Genomic DNA, 26,833 nt, shown 5'->3' with positions numbered 1-26,833 from the left:
GATGCTGTCTCATGGTCTTGCTGTTCCTTTTGTCTTCTCTTCAGGAAGCTCCTCGTCTGTATTGTTATGATTGATTCATTGGGATGATTCACGAGGACTGAAAGCTCCAGCCAGATGAGTCTGTTCCTATTCATGGTATTCGTGGGAATAAATATGAATATAATTACCTATGCATTATTAAATCCTGTGTATCAGGCTAGGGTTTTTCAGTCTAAAGGGTGATCTTTGAGCTGAGTCAGGACCTCAGTCCCAGGGTGTTCGCCCTCTGTTAGCAACACTCAGTGTCCGCTCCACTCCTTTAACCTCGTTCTCTCATTAGCTCCCCTGAAAAGGAGATGTCTTTCTCTACCCATTTCTTTTTTGGGGTAAGGCCGCCTACCACCTCAGTCCGTAGAGGACCACTGAATACTTGCTGTGCCGCAGCCAGTTTACAGCCACCACCTGATGCAATCGGTGAACCCAGCGAGTAAACCCAGCCAGATGCCCTTCCTTGGCCCAAGCAATGCCTTGTGTCTACCCGGGGCTGCCACAGCTTCCTCCTCACATGGGCTTTCTGGCTCCTGTCCTCTCCGTCCAAGCGCTGCCTGCTCAGCACCAAGCGAGCTGCCTGCTCAGCACCAAGCTCTCTGCCTCCACACCCAGCCCTGACTAAGGTCTTACGCCCAGAGCTGGCATCTGCCTTTCAAATCACCTGCCCGAGCAGCTCATCGTCCAGAAACACCCAGCAGCTCTGGTCCGGCACCAGGGCGAGGGAGGGGATCTTGCCCTGCCCACACAAAGGTTTGGTCCTCGGTCCCTTAAAGGCTTTCCCAGACCTCTGTATTTATGGTCTGTTCTGCTAAACCACTTCTCTCTTTCCCACTCATTTCTTCAAGTCCTCCTTCTGCCTCCACCTGACTTGTGGGATACAATGGTCCGAGGAGGTCTGCCCTTGACTTTCATTTTTTTTGACGCTGAGTCATTGCTCCATTATGCAATATTTTTCCTGCAAAACTCTAAGGAATCTTTGAAATGAATCTTTATACCATATTAACCCTAAGAGGAAGACATGGACCTCTCCAAGATGCCATGTAGGTAAATAATAAGCAATTAATTCAAGAATTGGGTCTGACTGCAGCCTTTCCAGTGGGTGAACAATGGTTATATCAACAGAGCAACTCTTAAAATGTGAGATTATACATAGGAGCATACACGTGGCAGTGCTCAAAACCCAGAGGACAAAAATATCTTTGGCCGTGTTGGAGACCTGTTTGAGAGCACTTATATTTTGCAGATGATATTCCCACAAACATTTGCAAGAGGAAATGGGAGCAGCATGGAGCAGGAAAGACCGGTGGTGCCACGCCAGGCTCCCACCGGAGCCCCTGCCCCTGATTTGTGTTTGGGATGGGAGCGGGGGACAGGTTGTGTAGCTTCTCCCATCAGCAAGAGCATTCCTGGCTTTATTAGCAGCTTTCAACCAGCAGCCAATGCTGATTTAATACTAATGCTTTTTTTGATGAATTGTTGCTTAGTCTGTTTTGAATACTTTCTGCATGACTAATTAATGTACCGAAATGAATTAAACTGTGGTGTTAAACTTTACGCTAGTATGTGCAAACAAATGGCTGGCAGTCGCAGCTCTTCTTCAATATTTTATCTAATCTTTGCATTCTCAGGGACTGGGCATTGCTTGTTATCTAAAAGCCACTTAGCTAAAATGTGATGTCATGCTTCTCTAAATACGTGTAGGTATTTATGTTCAGTCTGTTGAGAAACAGACTTGAATATAGGGAGATATACGTAATTACATTCTTTTAACGATAACAAAACCCACTTGAAATTGGCAAGAGATGAAAACCTGCAGCCTCATATACGGAGTTTTGCTTGAGTAAAGCGTTCTGTAACATTATGCTGGGATAAACCGGCGTGATTCATCCATCGCTGGAAGGACACTCCCAGCAGCAGCAGATAGTTAGAAATCACTCCCTAGCGAGTGACCCCTGTGAAGAGCGGCATCAGCCCCCTCAGAGGGGCAAAGCCGCTGGCAGTAAGGTAACCCTGCAGCCAGGAGCGTGAGCATTTCACGCGGGAGCAGCGCTGGCGAGGCGCTCGGTTCGCGCTCTGCTGTGGTGGGATGCGATTCCTTCTGGCTCACAGCTCCTCGTTCTCCACGCTTTCGAATTTATGCTTTGTAGTCCATAGATTGTTGGGGTTTTTGGGTTGTTTTTTTTTTTTTCCCCGAAACAAAGAAGACTTGTGTAAGAGAGCAGAATAATAACATAATTGTTTGATATGTATATATATATGCTTGAAATAATCCACCATCTAATTTTTAATGAAGCATGAAAGAAAACTAGAGCTCAGCACAATCCGTGCCCGGCGAAGATCCTAATCTTCCCTTCCCGACAGCGGAGAGCTGCAGCGGCGGGCACATTCGTTCCATGACCGAGCAGCGCGGCTGTCGCCGGCCCCGGGAGGGAGCTGTACCGAGCCCGCAGCCCGAGGGGCCGCCGCCGGGCCGGGGGAGCCGGGAGTCGGGAGAGGGCAGCGAGCGGCCGGGCGGCACCGCCCGCGGGGGAGCACCGGGGGGACGGGCCCGGGGTCCCCCGTCCGCCGGCTCTGCCGAGGGCGCGATGGAAACTCCCTGAATGGAGCCAGGACACACGCGCTGCAAAGGTACGCCTCTCTCTACTATGCGAAATCTCTGTTTTCTAACCTTTGCCTCTAGTACAGCAAAAAAAAAAAAACCCAAAAAACCCCAAACCCAAACCAAACCCGCACCCCATCTTGCGATCTCAGTCTGGAAGTCCCTTCGGGTGGCGTGTGCGCAGACCAACGTGCCGGTGCTGTGGCAGGTAAAAGGTGAACCCGAGCGGTTTCGGGTCGTTCCAGCACCCGTCGGGTAATTTCAGCTCCGCGCACGGAGCAGTCGCCCCACCGAGGGCGCGGAACCGGCCCCGTGTCGGCGAGAGGACCCGGGGGGGGGGTGGTGTCCCGGGGAGCCCCCTCCTGCCCACCCGTTTTGGGGGTGACAGCCGGGCTGACACACCGCCGCCCTCCGAGTCCGCCCCCCCCCTCCGCAACACCCTCCTATCGCGGATTCATTTATTTTGGGGGGTTTCGGGGGGCTTTTGCCATCCGGCGCCGCCCCCCGGGTCTCTCGGCGGCTGCTCCGCGGAGCGGATGGGGAGCTCAGCCCGCGGGGGCAGCTCCGCGATGCTGACACCCAAAGGTGGGTGCTCCCGGGGCAGAAAGGGGTGTCCAGCCGCAGGAGCGGTTTGTCCGGGTGCTTTTTGCAACGAAGGTGGGGTGATGGAGAGGGCGAGGTGCGGTTGTATGTCCGGCTGGTCCTGCCCCGCTCCCCAAATCCCCACTGGATTTAGCAGGAGATGAGGGGGGGGGGGGGGGGTGTGTGTGTGCAAGCTGTATTTTTTTATTTTTTTTGAGAGTCTGCTTATGAAAATGCAGTTCTTCACAAATTGTTTTCCGAGTAAAAGCAAATGAAATAATCTGTCGTGAGTCTGCAAAAGAGAACTGCATTGCTGGTGCAAAAGAGCTTCCTGCTCTTCCTTGGTATTAAAAAAAAAAATCCCTATGTAAAAAATGAAATTAGTTTCTTAGACAAATAGTTGTGTTTCCTATTGTAGCCAGCGTGTGCGCTCTTTTCTGCTAAATATGCTTTCGTTGGAGGGAATATTAACACTTTCTTAATTATAATTACATTCTATAGCTAGCACGATGGAAAACACTAAATTACATCGCTTGCCAGTACAATAGGTGAGCTGTATAATTCTTTCTTGTGTCCATGTGATTTCTTTTACATTTTTGAAAATTTACTTGGTAACGGATGTTGACAGGTATGAAAACCTGCACAAATTGTGGGACTAGCTGCAGAAGTATCCGCTGTGTTTAATACAGTTCACTGTTAGGTGTAAATTTGTTGATTTTTATTTTTTTTTTTTAATAGCATCAGAAGTCCAGGCTACGCAGAAGGGCTGTGTTTCGTCTTTTTTGGTCAATATGAGATTCATTGTAAGGCCACGCCAGAGCACAGGGCTGATGGTTATCACGGACTGTGAACGTCTGGTGGGCAGAACTGGCACAATATATGTATTCTCTCTCAAAACAAAATGATGTTGCCTCAGAGAGCTTGTTCTGTGGAAATTAATGGCGAATAACAGAGATCTCAGTGTGAACTGGGTGGAGATCCCCAGTGTGGCCATTAACATACCTTTAGAACTTTTTTTTTTTTTTTTTTTTTTTTTTTGCTTTTATTGCTGTGGAAACCCCATTTCGTACAGAGATACGACTATCTCGATGCATCAGAGCTGAGGGCTGGTGGTGTCAGGAGGTTAGGCTGGCTCCTGCGTCCTGCTCCAGCTTCACGGCGGCGGAGCCCTGAGGATTTCGGTCCTGCGTGTTTGGTTTTCTGGTGTGAAAAATGTAACGGTGCCGTCTGCTGTGGAACAAGCGCTTAGGGAAGGGCAGCGGAAATGAAAAAAGTAGATATCTGTGCTTTAGCGAGCGATGAGCTTGCAGGCTCCATGCATTGGTAGAGAGGAGGTGTCAGGATGAGGTTTCTTCACTAGGTCCGCGTTCGCTTTGCTGTGGGAGAAGGTAAAAATAAAGCCTCGGTGAGGCGCTTACGGGTGGGTGATCACTGCAATAATAATAGTGATTTAGCTCATTAGTACTGCTCAGATAAAATGATTCCCAACACTCAACTGATCAGTTATGCAAACACTGAGGAGAGGCTTTTAATCAGGCCGGTCCTTGGGTCTAACCCTGCCGCCTCCTGTACGGCCCTGGGAGGTGCCAGCGGGGAGGGAATCCAACCCTTCGAGTTTCCACTGGATTTTTTAGGCCAGTGCTGACATAAAAAACATCTGACAAGTCATCCTGGTTGCATTACAGTAGAAGACTTGTTTGCTGTAAATCTAAAACTTTATTCATGCGTCAGTGATCCGTTTGTTTAATTATCTGGCATTCGCGTGTCTGATCTTGAGTCTGATTTCCTCCAACTCTCTGGTGTAAAAGGTAAAGTATAAGTTACGATGTAGTTCAGAAATAGAATAAATTATTTTTTCTGGTTTTGCTCACAAGTAGGATTGGGGTTTTCCACTGGAAACCCAAGTCTGAATCCCTTGATTTGTCCAGGCTTCCCACTACCCTTAGAAACTGGATAGATCGGCAAGTACGGCGGTTGAAGGAGTGCTAAATTAATTGCTGTACATCCTTCAAGATGTTATTTAGCCATGTACGAACCTGACCTTGGTAAGCTATAACCCCCCCCCTCCTTTTCCTGGCCCCCACATTGCACATAACGTCTGTCAAATTGATGTGATGGAATAGGCAGAACAACTCGCAGGGGTCAAGGGATACAACAGCCGAGCTTGGGCGATGGTGAACTCTGCAGAAGAGATTGAAGTATGTATCGGTGCGGCTGATGGTTTGGTTTGATAAAGCTCAGTAAGACGTATTTAGTTAAAATGAACTCATTTGTCTTGAAAACAAACTCTTATTTTAATCCTAGGGTGGCTGACGTGGTCCCTGGGTAAAACATGGCGAATCTCGATTGCTGATAGGTATCTTCCTTTTGGGAGAAGATATTTACTGAGTGAGAATAGCACAAAGTAGGTGGTAAGGTAGAATTGCTGGTACTTCTTTGGCACTGAATAAATTTTTACATTAGACAATACCTTCTTGTGATATAATTGGTGAGGAAGGACATGAGTACAAATATATCCCATGTTTATTTCATCTTTTTTTTTAAATTATTTTGGATTCAGTGATTTTTTGAGAGGATGGGTCGGTTCGAACAATGAGACTGCCTGCCTGCTGGAAAGCCTTCTTCCTCTTATAAAGTGAATAATTCTTCATAGATTTCCTTGTTGCCAAGCGTTTCAATAGCTGTAGTAGACCTTAGATGCCCATTTTTCCCCGGTGAATTTATTGTGTTCTTTGTTGTGTGGTGTGACCTACTCAGCGAGGAGCGTAGTTCTTATCCCTCAGTCGCCATATGTTCGCAGCAATGAGTGTCGTTTTCCGTAAGTGCCAGTATTCGATCTGTTGTGCATACGTGGGACTTGATTGTCTCCGATAGAGTTTTTATAAAGCTGTGGTGGAAATTGTGAAGGTTTCATGGTAGAGATGTATCTATGTAGGTGGGACTGCTTCACCACGGACCATATATCATTGCTAACTTCTGATTTTTTTTTTTGACATTTGTAAACTGAATAAAATCCTGTTTTATCACTTGGCACATGTTGAAAAAGGGAAAAGTTGTCTCTAAATCACACTCATTTGTACATTGCACAGCTTTGCGCCTACGTGATCCCCAGTTCAGACCCTTCTGCAGTGCTGCAGGGCGCGATTGGGTCTGAATCCACAATATTGCTATTTATTTGGCTCACAGCAGTGCCAAGGCAGGGCGTTAAGACTGGGTCTCTCTCAGAAGGGATACTGCAGATGCACGCAGCAGGAGCTGTGCCTCGTGCCAGGACTTCACTTTGCTGTAATACTCAGAAAATTCTTCATGGGAACCTTGAAGTTAAACATTGGGCTGGACGTGGGCTGAGGACATAGAATATCCTGCGTGCTCCTCCATTGGCGTGTCTTTACGAGTAAGCCGTTGTGGGGGCTCGCCTTGCTGCCTTGCCTGGCTTTATATAAACTGCTATGTATGCTATATAAACTCCTATGTATGCCATATAAACTGCTATGTATGCCATATAAACTGCTAAGTATGCTAGGACGGGACGGGAGGAATAGAGTCAATTATAATTAAAAGTTTTACCGTGTCTTTTTTCCCGTTCATATAGTATATAAAATTCCTTCTGCATTGCTATTTAAATTCCGGGGGTTTTATCTGACCTTTCATTCTCTTCCTGTACAACTGCCTTTCCTTTAATAGAATTACATAAATTACTGTCATCAAATTCTGCCTGCAATTACTTTGTATCAGTCAACCTACTGCTTTTGTGTGTATCTGCTTTCATCTCATTAGCCGTTGTGCGGATGAATTATGACTTGTAGGTAGTTGACTGACTAGCTGTCAGATGATTCCTTTGTATACTGAAGGTATTTGGCTGGTAAAATGTTAATGTAAATATTTCAGCATTAGGCGGGTTACAAAATTACTGGGGTTCGTATTGACAAGGGTGTTTCCATACTCAGGGTTATGCTGTGCAAAAGAAGAAAAGTATGTAAACAGATTAACAAAGCAAATTCTTGGGATTCAGAAGTTGGCTTATAGTGCAGTGAATAAAGTAATTCTGGAAAACTGGAAGTCAAGTGAACAGGGTATTTGCCTAGTATTTTGTATTCAGAAATCCTAAAGGCTGTATATTCATGGCCTTGCCTAATTTTGAGCTTATTAGATACGGCTATGAAGTGCCCAAGGGCAATTAAAAAATATCCCTCAAAAAAATAGCTTTTCACAGGAACTTAGATGAACGGCCGCTGTGTTAGTGTTTGTGTTTTTTAAATTTCCCCCCCTCCCTTTCAGTGGCTGGGAATTGCGAACTCCAGTCCCCATTCCCTTGCACTGTTCTCATTCCTTTGTTCACGCAGAGATTTTCAGATGAAATCACTTTGCAATGCAAGTCCACGCTCTTCTCCAGCATTCGTACTGAAGCGCAGTCGGGGCGATTGCAGCTTGTTGTCCTTTTATGCCGCGATGTTCACATCACTGTTACAGAAAGCAATGGGTTTTTGTCTGGGTGGTGGAGGGAGGGACCTGATAAGCTCATTTCAGGAGTTTAATCAGCTGCAGAATGGATGTTTTTAAGTAAACGATGTGTGTCTACAGCTGTGCTTTGGAAGCTAAGGTAAAGGTATGTCATAAAGGTTTCAGTCACCTGAAAATAAGGTTGGTAGGAAGGAGAAGGACAATCAAACCAAAATATTCTTCACTTAAACCACTCGATTTCTGTTTGCCAGCTCCAAGCTTTCTTGTGCAGATTTTCATTTGTTTGTTGCTCCGCGTTGGCACTTTGAAGTAGATGGAGTAGATTCAGCTAGGTTATTTTTCAGATGTTATTTTTTGAATAAATGAATAAAAGCTAATTTGGGCAATTGTGTGTGTAACCAGTTTCCCAAAATAACGCTGATGTGAGTGGAAACAATAGCTCTTGTCTCCAGAATAATGAAAGTCCTTGACAAAATTTTAGCATCTTAAGATACCGCTCTGTGCATCTGTTGCTGAAGTCATACGGTCTCGTGGGCTTCCACCGACCAAAATCCCAAGGAGCGGCAGTTTAACTTCAGCATCCCAAATAAACTTGAACCTTTTCACCTGGCGCTCGCCTTTCCGGTGAGTGCATGCGCTTTATTTGAATGCAATAAGCAGAAACAATATCCGATCGGGTGGCCACTGATATGTTGTGATATGTTTAATTCTGTCTCATGCATGTTGTCAGGGATGAAACACGTGATGCTCGTGTTTGTTTTGGAAAGGCTTCCCTGAATTACAGCGATGCTCACTTTGTTGGAGTTGATGGGTAAAGCGTGTTTAGGCAGGATAATCGGTTTGATGGTTCTGATGTGCACGTGCAGTTGCGTTAGACTCGATCCATGGGTGTTGTATAAATACCCATCTCGGATGACGTTTGCGTCACCGTCGCCACATAAGGTTTGTGGCATAATAAAATAGACCATTTGAATTTTCATAAACAAGGCAAGACTTCAGATAAAGATGGTTTTGACATGAGCACTAGTGGGTTTTCATGACTGATTTGGCTAATACTGTTATTGCGGTAGTGTGTATGCTTAAATATTTAATGGAGTTTAAGTTATTTTTACATACTTTTTTTTTTTTTTACTGCATCTATTGAGCTGTTTGTTTTTGTGGATGCTGATGAGGAAAGGATGTCAAAAGCGTTTTCAGACTTTTTTGGCCTTAAATATTTAGCCAAGGGCATTTGTTTTCCTTGTGTTAATATAACAAGAGTCTAAAGCTAAACCAGTACGGGGCTGGATTTCGTAGAAATCCCTACTGGTTTTAGAGCGCTCTTTCCAGACAAACATTTGGGGCTAAACTGCTGAGGAAGCAGATGCCAGTCTGCAGATATTAAGAGTTAATATCTCTTGAGATGTGTTCATTCTCTTAAGGAGCTTCCAGCCCCCAGCGAGGCTTCTCGGGAGCGAGATAAGAGGGGCTGGCGAGGGCGGTGGCCAGCATCTTCCGTCACGGTGTCGAGCAGCGCCGGAGGAGCGGGTGAGCGTAGGGTAGGGATACGTCTGTCTTGTGCAGAGCCAACCGTCAACGTTGAACTTGAACCCTGTGTCGTTGGGGTAACGGCTGTGACTTCGGGTAGGTTTGCATAGCTTCTGAACAAGCTCGTTTGGCGGATAACAACTGTGGTGTTTCAGAGCATCCAAGAAGTAGTTTTGGGGGGAGTGAAAACTTTATTGATTCCTCCCAGCCCAGGAAAAGAGTAAGTGTCCTTGTCCTCCTTGTTTTACCTCCTGTCTCTGCTGAATGATGAGCGTGTGCATGGAGATATATATATGTGTGTGTGTGTGTGTGTGTGTGTGTGTGTTCACTAGTTGGTCTTCAAGGACTGAAAAAATTTTAAAGTTGTTTTATCAGCGTCAGGCAAGCTGCTATGTAAGTATGAAAGTTTCATTGCTATTAAGTGTTGGGGTTTTTTTCAACAAGAGTTTAGCTTGCTTATGCCAAACTGTACAGTACTTCAATGTAGAACAGAGTGCAGAGTTTTTTTGTGGGTTTAAAGTGTTTTTAAAATTCTTATAATTTTCTTCTTTTTTTTTCCCAGATAAAAGAGGTTTTAAACAGCTTCTACCTTGATATACCTTGGTTCTAGATCTGATATTTGAGTGGCAAAAAGGAAAAAGACTTTCTCGTGGCTTTTAGTTCTTGTGGCCATTTTTCTGTGGTACTGGTTTACTGAGAAAATTTCAGTTCAGGCAGTGAAGAGCATTGTTAAACCGATGAGTTGTTACCCAGGTAACAACTAAAAGGTAGAATATTTTCTCTAAAGGTAGAATATTTTCTCTTGAAATAACATTTTGTGTTATTTAGTTTGGTGTTCAGACAACAAACCTCTGGCTTTCTGGAACTGGTGAAATGAAAATCTTTGAGTATGACCCGGTTTGGCAGCAGACTAACCAGCAACACGCTTTGCCCCAGTAGACCATGAGCCCCATGTCTGATGAAACCTGCTTTCTTACGGCTTTGTGTCTTATGCTGGTGTGTGGTTTGTAATTCATTTTTTTTCCATGATTGGGGCACATAAAAGTTTTCTCTCTTTCTTTCTCTGTTGGGTTTGGGGTTTTTTTGTTGTTGTTTTGGGGAGAGGTTTTGGTGGTTTTTTGGGTTGGAGGTTTTTTTGTGTCTAATGAGGTACTAATGCAAGCTCCAGTGTTTCCTCAACTGAGGCACCTGGAGGATGTTTCCAGTGTGTGTGTGTTCACTAATTTCCCAGCCTCTACCTCCATGTCCAGCCTGGCCAAATGCCACTGATGGGTCCAAGCATTGCTTTGGATGGAGAAGGGAGCAGAAAGGCACATAATGACACACCCGTATGATGGCAAAAGCCTCCTTTCCCTAGGAAATCATGCTGAAGATGGGATCAAAAGAAGGCTGAAAAAAGAGAGAGACGCAGTAACATAGACACATCAGGTTGCTTTTTTGCCCATCTCTGGTGAAAGGGTACAGAAATGGTGGGGTGACCATTAGGTGACCCAATACATTGACTGGTGGTGGGATTTGAGGTTTGAAATCCTCACATATGGAGCTGGGTGTTGTTTCCCTCACCTTGAGAGTCTGGTGTCATTACAACTTTTTAGCACTTCTAATAATATAAAAATACTTATTTCCTAGCTGGCTCTTAAATACCTTTTAGTGGATTAGTTTGACTCACATCAACTAAGAGCTTGATCATCTGCCAGCCGCTAGTGTTGGGCCAAAGCTTTGTAAATTAATGAGCTCAAGGTGATTAGTACAGGTTTTGGTGCTTTGGACCATGCACCAAATTGTTGCCATGCAAGGTGTGTGTGGCTGTACATCTGTCACTTTTTCCCCCCCTTTTAATTCTTCTGCTATGAAGACATTTGCCTGGCTTGACAGTCAAAATAAACATGAAGGGCTCTGTCTGATGCCCTTGAATGAAAATTCTATTGAGGGTCCAAAAAGTAGGATCAACATTATAACCACTGCTTTGTTATAGAGACACTTATTGCTGCGATAATTCTGACTCTGATCTCAATTCAAGACCGTCGTGTATTTAGCAGGTTTTATCTGGGATCCATTCACAGGACGTGTTATGGGAAGAGGTTTTAAGGTCTTGCAGCAGCACTCCCGTGTTGCTATTGTGAATGGAAAAATAGTCTTTAAAAGTGTTGGTACTTCCATCGTATAGAGTGGTGGAAAGCTACCCAGAGCTTCTGCAGACACCAGTGCATCTTACTGATAAACTGTTGACTGTTAGTGAGTCAAAGAGAGGAACTGAGCTGTTGCTGTTACTCAACAGGGCAAGTTCTGGTGATGTCTTTAGCACGTGCATTATCTGTAGAATTTTTAAAAAATATAGTAACTTTCAGTAAAATGTAACTTACTTTGAAGGCAGGGAAGACTCCTGCATTTCAGACATCTCAAATGATGGAAAAATGGTGTGCACTGGATATCCAAATTCACTCCGGCATTTGTAGTCCAGTGACAATTTGATGGAACTGGCCATGGAGGCTCACGTTCCCGAGGCACGTCCCATACCTGCTTGCATACAGCATCTTCAGGAACAGAGAGCACTTCCACACTGAAAGCCTTTTAGTCGATTTTTGTCCCTTTTGGGGATTACTTGATAAATGTGTTCGTTGATGCCAGCCTTGGTCTTCACTCTGTTTTTCTCTCCGATGTAATTGCTTTTCTGAGATCTTTACAATCCTCTTCTTTCCACGGTTGTCTGAAACGGTTTACATTTGTTGGATATCATAAGCTTTCTTGAGGGAGGATTATTTTCAAGATGATTTGTCTTGAAATGATTGCCTGTGCTTTCAGCAGCTGTCAACAGCATCTGACAGGGCTGGACCACCAGTTAGCAGTCTCAGCTAGATCTGTCTGAGCACCATTCATGTGCTGGATTTTTTGCATTATTCTCAAGCATTTCAAGACAGACTTTAATATCTGCTCATTCTTTTCAAATCCAAAATACCTGCAGAACTGTTAACTTGATATTTCTCAGGGCATCGTGTCTCACAACAGTTCCATTAAAATTGGTTTATTATTCAGGAGTGAGGCTGTATCTGTGGTCTCCAGGCACTAAGTCTCCGTGAACCTCTGGCAGGTATATTTATTTTATCAATCCTTGGTTGCCCTGTCTGCTGGGGTTCAGGTCCATCTTGTCGGACTCACCGAACATGGGACATAGTTGGGGTCCATGCACAGTTGTGCATGCAGCAGCTGCCTTGTGCTTCTGGGCAGCTGGAAGAGCAGTTGGGTGCCATTGAAATACTAGAAAAGTCATGTCCCGTGGACAGACCTTGCAAGACATGATACTTGGCTGTATAATACAGCACTTTCTGTGTCATCTGAAATGTTTTGGTTCTCTGACACTTAAAATGACATTTTGAGATTGCTTAAAGAAAGCATCACCATCGCCAGATCTTTGGCCATCTTTCACGGCCATTGCTGAGCCCAGTTCAGGCCACGTGAGATGGAACCTGCCAAGCCTGATCCTTCAGGGGTGGCATCCTCCGTGGCCGATGCTCAGGGACAGTTGGGCGATAACAGAGTACATTTGTGCAGGTAAAATGCTGCTAAAGCTAAGCAGCCGTTGGCCTCAGTGTGAGTTGTAACATCTGCTTTGCAGATTCTCTCCAAATCTGACCCATAATCATACTCTTGACTTAGTTGTGATTAGAACTCCCAGGTGTCTACAGCTATTGGGACTGGTTGGCAGTGGTGCTAAATTAAGATCCAAATGATTTCTTGTAATTCAAAACAAATAGTGACTTTTCCATCTCCAGTTGGGGTTTTAGGTTGCGTCTTCTCCCCCGTGTCACAGGCTCCACGTTTGGGAAATGAGCAGCTGGGCAGGCATGTCCTGTGGTGGGCAGATCTGAGCTGGTGGTTTGGTGCCTGCCCCTGTTTTGAAGTCTCTGCGTCTGTCTACGCTGACTTAAATATAGCCGCATTCCGTAAGAGCCCACACTGTATTTTGTTCGATGCATGTAGAAGCTGATAGTGTGATAAGATGGTAACTGTGCCTTGAGTTGGACGTATATATATTTCTATTAACCCCGAGGGCAGCATTGTAAAAGTGCTCTTTTGTTTCCAGTTTAGCACACACAGGAAGCTCGTTTTGGCTTCATTTAATATCGCTGCTCAAACTGGCGGGGAATCAGAAATTTAGTTACATGACATCATACCTCTGGCACAGCAGCATGGCTTGGAGCTTCATAGAAACCAACCCCCCTGATACTAAATCAAAAATTTAAATAGCTCTGCAAGTCTGTCATAACAAGAGAAGGTTGTATGGCACATTTTTTATTTCTTCTCTTCCGCTTCGAGAAGAAAGACGAGATTTTCCGAGCTGTTGCAATGATCTGGGTACCGGAGTTTGAGCAAGCACAAGGGATGAAGTGATGGGTTCGTGCTCTGGGGTTGGGTACCCGCCCTGTACCCCTCTGCTGCTGCTGCTGGGGCTGAAAATTCGCCTGATCTCCTGGTGCGGTGCCTCCCCTTTGGCCTGGGCCTGCCGATCTCCTGCAGAATTGTAATCATGAAGATTGCACACATTTCCACTTAAGCTAAAAATATACATATATATATATATATATGCTGGCAGATAAGGGCATGTAGGGGTTTAGCTTCAAAGAGTTGTAGCTACTTTGTTTCTGGTACACAAATGATTATTTTATTAATTTTTTTTTAGCTGAAATAATATAAAGCAAAGACTTAAACCACTGATTATTTTGTTTTCGCAGGTGAATAATTTTCATTATTTAGGTTTTCATAGTGTGTATTTCTGGAGGAAACAAATCACTTGTAGATGGGGTGAGACCTTTTTTTGCTTTCCAGTTAGTTTTATTGCATAGGGAAGGTGTCATGGATGTGTGCAGAGAGTAAATGCAAGAGCAGACTCTACAAACTTCCATCTAGTATTTTTTTCTTTTATTTCTCTACCTCTTTTATCCTGAGTGATGCTTCCCCCCCGCCCCCCGCCCCGGCAGGAGTGTAAATAAAGCAATAGGTGTCAGCTTGTTCTGGAGGAGTCAGCTCTGGTGCCCGTCTTCCTTGTAAACAAGGCTGTAGCAGAAAGAGCAGACACCTGATCAGATGTGGAAACCTGTTTTCTCATTAATTCCTGATGCTTCTCACGCTGCTGTATAACTTTATGAGGAGTTCAGAGAGATACTGTTCCCCTGGTTCGGGAGGCTTGGTTACTGCACGCCTTATCCTGCCGCATCTCGGCAGGCCTAGATTTCTTCGGTTACCTGTCCCTTCTCTGCAGAAAGGTATATTTTTAAAAGCGTTTGTTGTGCTCTGAGGGGTTTTGTACGCTGCAGACAAGGGACCTGGCTGATGGTGGGTGAGAGCGCGATGATTTCTTGGTGCCAGACCCGACGGCACTGCTTTGGCTCCAGTGCTTGGCTAAGTGGGGTGTGAGCAAACTATTTTTATCGTGTATTCATAATTGTGGTGCTCGGAGCTGCGGCTGCAATGATGAGCTTATGTGTAAAGCTGCTGTGGGTGCAGGAGGTGCCAGGTCCGGGTGGGTGCTGCAGCTCTACGTGGGAACGACGTCTTTGTTCAGGTGTTGTGGGAGGATGCTCGTCCTGCCATGCAGTGGCACAGCAGCCCTATGGAGCCGCTTTTCGAGGTCAACAGAAGGTTTTTTGCTGACCCGAATGCCATTGCAGCAAGCTCCAGAACACCAGAGGACAACAGAGCAGGTCTTCTCATGGGAATTTCTGGTTTCCTCATGTTTTTGGAGTTACCGAGGCTTTACATTTAAATATAGAAGCAAACCCTGCCAGACTTCCACCGAGAGGAGCGTTGAGGGTGTAATCACTGAGATAACCACACATCTTTTAGCTTGTGACCCCTGTGTGCTACCAGTGACCCCTGTGTGCAAATGCAGGAGCTGTGCGTGCTCGAGTGCCTGTGCCACGAGCACCCTTGCATGGCATGGTCTCGGCTGCCGTCTGGTCGCGTGGCTCTCCCAAGCGATGTCCGGGCATGATGCTGGGGCTAAGCAGGGCTATGCACCACTAACCATGGGTGCTTTGTGTGTGGCCACCCCTTCTTGGCCTTCTCTTGGCCCACTTCAGCCCAGAAATCTTAACCCCAATGAGTTATTTAGGGAGAATAACTATTGGGAATGGGATCTACCAGTGAAGGAATCATGGGTAATCAATCGGTTTTCTTGGGAATGAAAGAAGGAAACAAATAGGAAAGGGGAGCAGGAGTTGGTTGACCCTTTAAAAATTATGTGAAAAGATTCAAGATACTACAGGGGAAGGTTCTCTGGCCATGGTTCTCTGGTGAACAGGCAGCTGATGGTGATCCTCACTCCTTGGCACTGTTCCTTCTAGCTCCTGTAGCCCCTGCCCAGGATGGTGACAGATAATCATTGCCACCAGCAAAGACACGCTAGCACGTGCTATCACCGTGTCTTCGTTTCTGAGTATCACCAGAGATGACTTCACTTATGTGTTGGGTGGAAGCGGTCAGTGCCCGGAGCTTACAGAAGGCCACCAGTGCTGAGATTTGCCTGCAGTGCTGCAGAAGTTGGGGGCTCTTCTTTGGACAAAGTAGATTTCTACAGCGCTTCCTATGGAATGGTATCAGATAATCTTGCTGTCTGTTTGTAGTGCTGGTTTGCTCCATAGCATAGTCTCACTTTTTATAGTTCTTTTTTTAATGTTTTTCTTGCATTGGTAGTTTGAGATATTTACAGCTAGTGCATATTTTACTTAAAAATAAAACAGAAATGCCATTTTTCTTTAGTTAGAACCCAATATGGATTTAAGCACATAGATGGTTTTACAACCAATGACTTGTGACATAATTAGACATTACGGAAATTAAATCAGTCTTTTAGTGCCAAAATGTGTATCTGTTGGTGAGTAGGGTGTGAATGATTATAGACGTTGTTGAGTAATCTGTGTTTTATCTATAATATTCTTGGAAAGGCCATAATTTCCTATAAGAACCTTGGCCTGATTTAATTTTTCATGAGGTCTCAATTGCACATAGAAGAGAAATTAACTAAAATAATGCCATAGAAAGCAATCTGGAATTCCTCTCATCAGACATGTTCTCACTTATCGTTCGGACCAGTAAGATTTTTGAGTTTTCAGCCCATTCGCTAGTTAGCCTCTCTGTTGGCTTTAGGGAGTAAACTTCTATCATACTTTATTCTAGACTGATTTAATTTTTTTTTTTTAATCAGGTTTTCAATTATCTGTAAAATCTTTCAAATAAGCAGTTCTTACTAGTGCTTGACTTATTGTCTGTTCATTTTGTTTTGGGTTTTTTTTCTTTCTTTTCAAATAATGACATGAGCCACATTTTCTGGCGTGGTTGTGCTGCCATCTATATGTCTTGCAGTACTGGCCATGCTGACCTGTGGGCAATGCTCTGTTAGTGCAAAGGAGCCTTCAGCCTTTGGGAGGAGGGTTCTCAATGTTAGGGAGGTCTTTGCTAGGAAAGAAGTACGACGAAATCAGTGTGGCCTCAAACCGGCAGGACTTGCAGCTGTTCACAGCCAATACAGGTTAGATGATGTGACTTGTGATGGAGGACTGGATCAGTCCGTGGTAGCTCCAAGGAAGGAGAAGCACAAGACCTGGATTACCCGGTTTGTGTGAGTTGAGCTTTTCTCTTTCCATCAGCACTTCAGTCTTCAGTGCTCATGAACATTTATGTTTAGAGTTTATCTCAGTATAATTTGTAGGTAAGAAAATGAGAAGAGTAGTTTGGCTTAGAACAGAACGGTGGAAGAAGGTCAATTGCTGGAGCCCAAGCAGCTTCCTGATGGGTAGAGTCAGCAGGTGGTTTCTTGCAAGCTTTTGGGAAAATTGCCAGAAAGTTATGGAACTGCGCAATGGCAGATGTGTCTATTGAAGAAATTGGAGAGAGTTTGAAAAGGAAAGTCGTGTGTTCTGGACTTTGGGACCCTTTTAGATGGCTTGAAAATACCAGTTTTGACAAAAAATGCCTTTGTGGGGAAAAAGCATTCCCTCTGGTAGTATTAATGCCACTGCCTAATGCTGATATTGGCCTGGTGCTTCAGCTGGAAAGCAAAACTGTACAAAGTTTCAGTTCAAATGTTTTAAATAAAAGGGTCTTATTTAATTGTAAATATTCATTAGTATTTGTTGTGATAAAAATACGGCAGTGTTGTGGCTATGACTGTGGAGGGTCTCTGCTAGAAGCCTACTTTCTCCCAAGGCTGGAGGAAGAGATGTCCTCTCAGGCTCATTATTTATAATAGTATATTTACTGTCAGCGTTGGAAGTAATTGTCAGAAAAGGTAAATTTTAGAGAAAACAGTAGAGGAAGGGCAGTGTATTTTCAAGTCGGATAAACATTTCACCCATCAGACATGGATTCCTCAACAAGTTGGGGTAGGACCAAGAGTGGAGATCAGGTCTAATGAAAACCAGTAAATCATGGTCTTCCAGCAGTGAAAATGTCAGCGGTGACATAATGAAAGCTATATATCGTGGCCTGTGGAATGCCAGATGATTCATCTGTGAAAATTAAGCAACTGGTTAAATCAGGGGGGCACATTTGGAAAATTACTTCTGCTTTTAGCATGTTCTGTAGGTGAGTGTTTAAGGCAGATGAGTCGGAGCATGATTTTGAGGTATTCTTCAGCTATGCTGAAGATAACATCTCTTAGCTGGCAGACACTTGAATTACTGATGATACTCCATAAACACTCTGAACCTTGGGAAAGTGGACTCTGATGCCAAGGTGATGAGACATTTGGATCGAGCAAGAGGCAGAGGAGATGAAGAGATAAACGAAGGAGCAGAGGAGTCTGCAGTGAAGCTTGATCTCCAGGAGGTGAGAGGTTTGATGGGCCAGATTGAAGATGGAGCAGGAGGAGGTCTGCCTTAGCTCCCTGTTACTGATATCCAACATGTTATTTCATATCTTACGTGATATCTTTTCCATCCGGTGAACTAATGATATTAAAGCGTCTCAGCTGAATGAAACGGACACTAGCAGAGATGACAGTGCATGGAAAGGTGGTGGGTGGAAGGTGTTAACGGAGGTGTTAGGGCAAATGCATGAGACATCAGGGGCTGGTTACAGCTGACGGCAAAGGGGTGATGAGGATGTCAAAACCCCTCAGAGGCTGCCTGACCACCCTCCACAGGAGCCTGCCCCAGCTGGCCTTATCAAAGGCACAAGACCGAAGGGGTGACAACTCTACATTACGGAGATGTTCCAGGATGGAGGGTAAAATTTAAAGCTTAACTAATACCAAGTAGGAGTTATGTTTTAAGTCGTGTACTGGAGGTCGGTAAACTTGCTGAGCAATGCACACTGACCCAGCGTGGCCAGGTACAAAACGATCCGTGAGGTGCATGCTCCAGTTTACCCCAGCAAAGCAAGTCGAGCAAGACCCATGCCTGTTGGTGAGCGGGGCCACAGAGGCAGGAGGGTGGACCCACCAGCTTCTGCATTTTCCTCATTTTCTTATGGGAGGAAGTGTAAAGAGATGTGGTTTTGTTCAACAAATGTGGTTTTTGTCTCTATCCTGGACAACCCAATCTCTTCACACTCAGCTCATGTTCCTTTTCTCTGCTGATCTCGTGCCACGTACGCCCCGGTGTCCTGGCTCCCAGGCTCCTGCTTCAGTGTGCTTCACTCTCCTGGGATTTGTTCCGTTTCTGTTGCCAGAACCAGGGTTTACCCGTTATGATGGGCACCGGGTGGTGGTCCCATGACTCACAGGATCTAGCCCACAGAGTCTTCATATAAGGTCCTCAGTGGTTTTCCTGCCCCCTCTTCCTCTTAGCAATTTTTTAGGTAGCTTTATTTATGTATACATTATTTCTGCCACAAGACAAAATGAACATATGAATATAATTTTGTTATTTTGGGAAAATATCAGCCAGGCAGGCATTGTCGTTTCAGAGAGATTCACTTTTTCTGTCCTTGCGCACCGTTGTTATATGAAGCTAGCCACGATCAACACAGTAAATAACCCACAAACTCCAGGTAATTATTTCTGGTGGGTTAAACTAACAATTGGAAGAAAAAAACTAAACCACCACAAACAAAAAAACCCTAACCAAATAACAGCAAAAACAAGAAAACAAAAAAACTTTTCTGACATTGCTTACCAACTAATTGGTCTGGTTTTGTGGGAAATCCAGGAGGCTGAGAGCCTGGCTTTGTGCTCGCAGTGATTCCATTGCAACAGGATTTTACCTCTGTGCAGTATCTTGATTTGCTGTTTTTAAAAAAAGAATAAATATAAATTCATGCATTAACTTTATGACACGTTAGCAGATAATTAATGATCATGGGAATGTTTTCCTGTTTAACTGTGTCATACAACAGTATTTTTAATGAGACTATTGTGTTATGCCCATATCCTTGCTTATGCGATTTGTATGCAGTAAAATGGAGGGATGATTGACAGTAATTAGCTATAAGCGAAATGTAGGGAGGGTGCACAGCTCGTATGAAAACAGAATGAAAAATTAAATACACGAGGAAACTGGTACAATGGGGAATTAATATGTCTCCACTTTAGTCCTGCAGTTTTCTGCCTACAGCTAATTCACTTTATAAGCCGTTGCCTCCAGAGTGAACTCAGAGCAACGAAGTGGTTCCGATCACTTTAGCTTCAGAAAGATGAATTAAAACGAGCGTGAATCAGCTAGTCAGTGAATAGCGCGTGCCAAGGCTCAGCTCCGTTCGAGTCAGGTTGCAGGGCGAGCACTTCGTCCATCCGCAAGCTGTAGTGGTATTAACAAGAGAAGATTTCTGTGAAAGAAAAGGGTAAAGAGCTTTCTGTAGGAAGGCAAATATATACTGCTGCTCAGCTTCACAGGATGTGCGGATAAGTACCGGGGAGCACACCGAGGTCTCCATCTCAGAAACATCCGCTGGAACCCATCGGTGCAGGGCTGGAAGCTCGAAACGGTCACGGGGCTGGTGGCTAAAATGAGGGTGGCACTTTATAGCTTCCCATCGGAGTGGGGACGGTCGTTTTCTTTTAATTGGCTTTTTTTCACCAACAAGTTCGAAAAATAAAGGAATTAAATGGCTTTTTCTGGGAGGACAAGTGCCAAATAATTAATTGGCCGTTGAATTCAAATAGCACTTGAAAGTCTTATGAAGCAGAGGGGGGGTGGTTTGGCTTTGGGTTATGCTGCATTTTGTTTTTTCTGGAAAAGCTATTGCAAATCTGAATGAATTAATGATGGTAGTGTTTGTTTACTCCATGGATTAACTAGATGGCTGAAAGAACACTAATTGGTCAGTTCTAATTTGGATTTCTTTTACATGACTTTAATGATATGTAGCTTTTCTAATGTTTATACCAAATAAAATATACATGAAAATCAGAGGGATGGCAGCGGAATAACTTTGAGTAAAGCTTTATGAGAAAAGTATTTAAATTTCAGTATCATATGATAGAAAACATAAAAGCAGATTAATTTTTTAATTTTTTTTTTTCGTGTAACTAATTGTGGAAATTTCTGCAAAGAGCGATTTCCTACAAAGTCTCCTATGGTCCTTGTGGAGCAAAGAGCGGCAGTACAAATAATAAAGAAAGGTCCTATTTATTTTGATGCACAAACCAGGTTTTGGATGCCACCTCTGACTCGGCTAGATGCGGACACACACAAAAACACGAGCTACTTTTTTTCTATCAGGAGAAAAAGGAAAATGAGATACTTATCCAAAGGATCGTTGTGCGAGGCTCGGGTCGTTGTTCATTAAACTTTATGTAGGCGCCGAAAGCGTATGGCTGGGAACGGTCAGCCCCTTCCCAGTTATTTCCCTGAGGGTTAGCTGCCGACATCGGTGCGGCATCTTCTGCAGCCCGGTTTGAGACGTGCTCTTTGGAAATAAGCAAAAGCAGCCGTGTTGTCCTCATACGTGTTCCCCCTCCCTTTGTGGCTTGATGGTATTTTTGATGCCTTGTGCCAACGGGAATTCACGCGTGGGTTGGGAAATAAAAAAATGGCATGAGCTCTGTTTGGGTGAGCTGCCAGGGGAACGAGCCCTTCTGCAGCCTAATCTATGCGTGTCCGGGGCTGGAACAATACCACCTGGTGTTCATTAACTACTACAGAAATATGTTAAATTGTTTGGGGAAAAAACATGGCACTACAGCGTGAACGGGCAGAGCAAAGTTCATTAGTATCTCACCCATCGTGAGGAATAGTAATGGCCCGATCCTGTTTACGCTGCTTTTGGTGACAAAGCTCTCTTCGGCGGGAGAAAAACCTAAGTTTTGAATTAGTTCATAGTAATAAAATCTCATTTCCACAATGTCGTGTTTTCAGGGCTGATCTCTGAACTTCCACAAAGCTTGCTTTGGGTCGATGCCGAGCAGTCTGTGACTCGGTGCCTAATCTAGCATGTCAAATGTGCGGGGTGATGTCCGAGAAGAACTGTCACAAATCGCTCTGGAGAGCTGGGGGGGAAGGCATCAGGAGAGCGAGGACACAATGGTGCAGATTGATGTATGGTTTTATTAAAGCACAGTTTGTTGCATGACGGACAAGCGTTTCAACTCACTCTTTAACGTCTTCCTCAGTGTTTAATACAAGAAGTTTCTTGTTGTCAATACTTTTGCACAAAAGTGCTGAACCTAGCCTTGCAGGAAAGTGGGGGGAAAAAAGTGTTTTCATATGAAGATGCCCTTTTCACCAATTAGATTTTGAGATGTCACTAAGCTGGCTTGGGTTTTTTTTTTTTTTTTTTTAATTTGGCCCAAGCATGCTTGGTTAATTGGGAAGAACACATTTTTGTAATCAGAAGGGTTCGGTGCTTTGGCTCTCTGCTTTGGTCTCTCCCCAATTATTCTGTGTAACAGTCTCCATTCACAGCCAGAGCCGTAATCCTGCCCATTCGACAAGGACGGGTTTGTTTGGAGACCTATTTTCCACAAAGTCCTACCAACTCCCTCCTGCAATTTTTTACAACTTGAAATGTTTGTTGCTGTAGCACAAATAAACTGTTCTGTGAGTTTACCCAGGACTGACCTTAGGCTAAGCAGTCGTTCCTTTCATCCTTTAAAGACACTGAGCTTGTGCTGATGATCCTCCTGGTCTCCAGATCATCCCAATTTTCTAGGCTTAATAAAAACTCAGTGGGATCGTCTCATTCTTTCAAAACTGCTGTGAATATATATGCCAGCCTGGTATATAGACTAGGAAACTATTTTATTGAAGTTTCATGTCTTGGTTGCAGATTAGATCATTTACCAGCTATCTCTTCGTAAGCATGGGGTGCCTTCTCCTCGTTTGTTTGATTTCACTTGTGTCTCTGGCATCTCTTACCCTTTGGCTGTATTTTAGCTGGTAACATGGTGCAAAGTTTTTCCTTTTTTTCCTAGCAGATGCGTTGCACAGCGGTATCGTTGGTGCTTCCCCATGTTTTAACTGGAATGCTCTTGCCTATTGCGTTAAATGTAAATAGGAAAGATGGTCCAGGACGATCCCAACTGCTGTTGCCATACTGAGCCTCACCCAAATTTAACTTACTGCATAAGCTCAGGACCTCATTTTACTTTTCCCTTGGAGAGGACCGCCACCCTGCCCGCTGCCAGGGCCGTTTCATGGTGTGGCCATCGACCCCAGACCGGCAGTCGCAGCCCCCCTGTCCCGAAACACGCTGGCCGGGCACCCTGGGGCTGGCTGCACGGAGCCCGGCACCTCCTTTTTCTATGAGACTTTCACAAGGAGCAAAGGGGAGCCGTATGCAACGTGTGCTCCGCACAAACAGCATCCCTCCCTTGGAGAGAGGACCCCTTTCTGTGGCCCTAGTGAACTTAAATTTTTATTTAGGAAAGAATTTACACCCCCTCTTGCCCTTTGCAGAGGAGCCTGGCTGCTGGAACTCAACGACTGGTTTTTTGATTCTTATTAGCAGGAAAATCCCGGGATTTCAGTGCTCACGCATGGTTTCCTTATCCTCTGTCTGCGTGGAGCCGGGCTGTCTGGGGCTCCCTGCACATTGAGGTCAGCCCACGTGCCGTGGGACACGGGAGGGGTGAATGCCGCATCCAAAATTCCCAGACTGAGCCGAATCCTGATCTTACGCATCCTGTTGAGTTCAGGGCTCGCTGCCCCGCTGCCTCCTTCGCGCGCCACGCAAAAACCTGGGGGGTGGGTCTCGAAGTGATTGATCAGATCATCCGCGTCTGTCTGTCTGCTAATTCGGAAGTGTTCATGGTCACAGTCTCATATATTGTGTCTAATTAAGAAAAACAGTCATGGCCCTGCACCCCTGTGTGTTGTATGGGGTGAAGTAGGAATGAATATCTAACTTTTAATATCTCTCTTTCTCAGTTTGACACTTTATTTGCATATATTGTATTTTCTCATATGAACATCATGGCCTGCCTGATTTTTAAGGTAATTTTTTTCTGTCATTTATGCCAAATACTAAGTATCTGAAATACTCAAGTGAAATACATCTGTTTCAACTCTCTTCTGTGCTTATCTGAAGCCCACCTACTCTCTGGGGATGCATGAATACAAGTGACATTTTACTACCACTCATTAGAAGATTAAAAGGGGTCTGTACAGGTCCTAAGAAAAGTTAAGCTTTTTCTAGCCAGACTAAAAATATAAATAATACGAGTTGAACATAGAAGCAATGTGGGACTTCTAAAATAATCTTGAAATCGCATCTTGTTAAAGATTAAATTGCATCTGAGGGAAGATGGCGTGAGAGGGAACATATTGTACCCCCTTCACTTCCTCAGGACGTGGGCTTTTAGCTCAATGAACTGCAGGCTTTGTAATTAGCAGCGAGGCGATTAGATCGTCCACTTTTCTGGGAGTAATTTGTGCACTAATTGTGTTTGATTGTTTAATTACTCTTGCTTACTGTAATTGAGGAGAGGTAGCTAACCCCTTTGCAAGAGCTCCTACAGGTTCTTTACACAGAAGTTGCATGTGTTTCACTACATCCTGTATTATCAGGAGGGTAACATATATTTAAGCACTCCCAGGGCCAAACTGCAAAGAAAATTCTCTAAGTGGCAAGTGGAAAGAAGCTGGATTTGAAGGCAATTCAAATGAATTCCATTTTTTGTTCAAAACCTTTGTAATGTGTAAGGTAGGAACTAAAAGCCATGATATAAACAGAAAAGACAAAAAAAAGAAAAAAAGAAAAAAAAAAGAAAAAAGAGAAAAAAAAAGAGGTTAAGAATTCAGTAGGAGAGAGATGAGGGGAGAAAATTGCAATTAGGGCTGGCAAAGTTGCAAATAGTCTCTGGGATTGCTTTCCAGGATCCTGCACAGCTGGTAGATGGGAAAGCTTCCATTGCAATTCAGATTTGCCTTTGGACAGTGCTGACATTACACAGGTAGAGATGTGGGGATTAGTTTTTGAAGCTGTAGAGAGTTGCAAATGAATACATATATGGAGTTTCCACTACTGAATCTAGAAACCTGTACCTTTACGTGGACTGGAAGAAAGGCAGGAGGAAACGCAAAGAAAAGTGAATTAACTCTTGCAATTGTTGGGAAAGTCACATTGGTGACGTGCAAAAGGAGGAACTACTGTTGGGTAGACTTTGCATCCAGAAACAGATCTCCCAGCATTGTAGCTGCTTTGACTTGGTTTATCACTGATGAAGAATCATTATAACATAGTAGAGGGATGGTCCTGCTGACCTCGCACAGTGTAGCTTGCAAGAGCAAATTACTCGTGCTGCGGTTTCTGCAGTTTCTCACAGATGTTGCTGCTTTGGCATGTTGTGCTTGATACTTTAGGGCTGATATGTCTACTGCCTGCTGAGAGGGGGCTTTTATTTGTTTTTACTCTTTTATCTATCTGAAAGAAGTGTTGCTTTAGGGCACCCTGAGATGGAGGCTCTTCCAAGTGAAGAGATAAGAGGAAATGTCTTCAAGATGAGATGTGGTAGTAAGCCATAAAACTTTGTGATTTGGCCCAGACAGCGAGGAGGAGATGTAGGAGGAAGGTGGAGCTGAGATGTCAGCAGAGCATCAACCTCCTGTGAGACTGGGCAACCTCCATCTGCATCAGACATCCGGGGAGAGCAGGGCAATACTTCATCTCCCGTGGGAGGGATGTGGAGGGGCACTGAACACCGCACCATGTGCGGTACTCAAACGAGGAGGAGAACCACAGAAACACCCACAAACCAGGAATTCCTTCCTGCCTGGCCTTGGCCAAATGGTTGTAGGGGAAGATTTGATGTCTGACTTTTTTTTTTTTTTTTTTTTCTCCTGAAATGCTGCAACGTTTGCTGCAACCTTTCAGCTGGCAGCAGCCCAGCTCGTGGCCATCAGTGAAGACCAGCTAGCAGGTATCTACTGAGCTTATGAGAGGGACGGGAGGGACAACTGCATCCTCACAAATAACTGTGCTCTCCAGCAACGTGTCTCCCCCCCAGAACCGGAGGTCTGACGTTTGGCAGCGCCTCTGCTCGAGTGCTCCCTGGTCCTTCCTTGGAGGACAAGGACCTTCCATTGTCCCCAGCGCTGGTGACAGCGAGGACGACATGCCACCACCCTAATGAGACCTGACAAATGGGCAATTGGGCTGCTGCTTAGGGAATTTAATGGTTAATTTCCATAGCGCCGTGTCAGGGCAAAGGGCAGGAAGAAGTAATCCTGCTGCAGAGCGGGGCTGGGGATGCCTTTCCATCTGAAAGGTGCTGGTGAAGCTGGAAAGATTGAGTTAACTAGGATTTCTGTGTCAGCACCCAAGACCTTTTATAAACAGACTGCATGATCTAAATACCATGTGACTATTTCCCCTAACTGCAATCCGGTATCAAATTCAGAGCGGGCAATGCCATTTTCTATTAGGTTGGTGCATGCACGCTACTATGCACGAGAGGCTACTACATTTGGAAAGGAGCCGAGTTAATTCAGAAGGAAAAAATGCGTGCCCATACGCTGGAGAACGTATGTTCCACTGTGCGAAACATCAGCGTTTCCTTAAACATCAATAAATATTTTCTCAATCAGATGTAGCATATTCATACGTGTATTTTGCCCTCTGTGAAAGGCAGAGCTATGTGTACATCCTCAAAGTATTTGTGAAATATTGAGATTTCTGACAGTAGGTACTTCTATGTACACAGAAATATCTATTTTTATACTATCTGTGCTTGTATGAAATGATGAGGTAGAACATGCTCGCTGTGAAGCGCAGTGATTGTAACGCTCTCAGGTGTGTTTTTTCCGTAAGTATTTTCTACTTCAGTAACTGCCATGGTTCAAAACAGTGGCCAGGCTGGCCTCGCTCTGCTCTGCTCAGGATTGTTTTGTAACACAGAGGTTTTTTTTTTTTAATTTTAATTCCTTACCTGTAACAAAATCTGTTTCAAAAACATAAAATAGAGACGGGGAAGTGAATTCTATATATTCGTTTGTGGTTCCTGCAACTGATTAGAAGTGGTGTTGGCAATTAAGCTGCTTGTAAGTACAAGAGGCGTGATGTGAGTATTTTTAGCGTGCAGCTGGAGGATTTCTGCCACCCTTTCACGCAGGACTAACAGCCACTTGTCTTCTGAATCTGACGACGAGGCAAGTATTGGCAGTTACGTACAGACATTTGGAGACTGGCGGAATGAGCGATTTGCCCCATAAAAGGGAGCGTGTAGGATAGAGGGAAAACTGGTGTCCTCAACTGGAAGAC

At 44.5% G+C, this 26,833-nt stretch overlaps 1 protein-coding gene across 1 annotated transcript in view; it reads left to right on the top strand.

The window, feature by feature from the left end:
• Nucleotides 1-2,249: 2,249 nt before the first annotated feature.
• The window catches only part of LYPD6 (LY6/PLAUR domain containing 6), a 38,039-nt gene continuing 13,455 nt past the window's right edge, over nt 2,250-26,833 (top strand). The window contains exon 1 of the mRNA XM_054830178.1: nt 2,250-2,658. The gene's annotated coding sequence lies outside the window, so the exon portion shown is untranslated. The remainder of the gene's footprint in view (nt 2,659-26,833) is intronic.

This window comes from Grus americana, chromosome 6, assembly GCF_028858705.1.
Source record: "Grus americana isolate bGruAme1 chromosome 6, bGruAme1.mat, whole genome shotgun sequence".
NCBI classification, from domain to species: domain Eukaryota; kingdom Metazoa; phylum Chordata; class Aves; order Gruiformes; family Gruidae; genus Grus; species Grus americana.
Note: the sequence above shows the minus strand (reverse complement) of the source record. Positions and strands in the feature narration are given on the sequence as shown.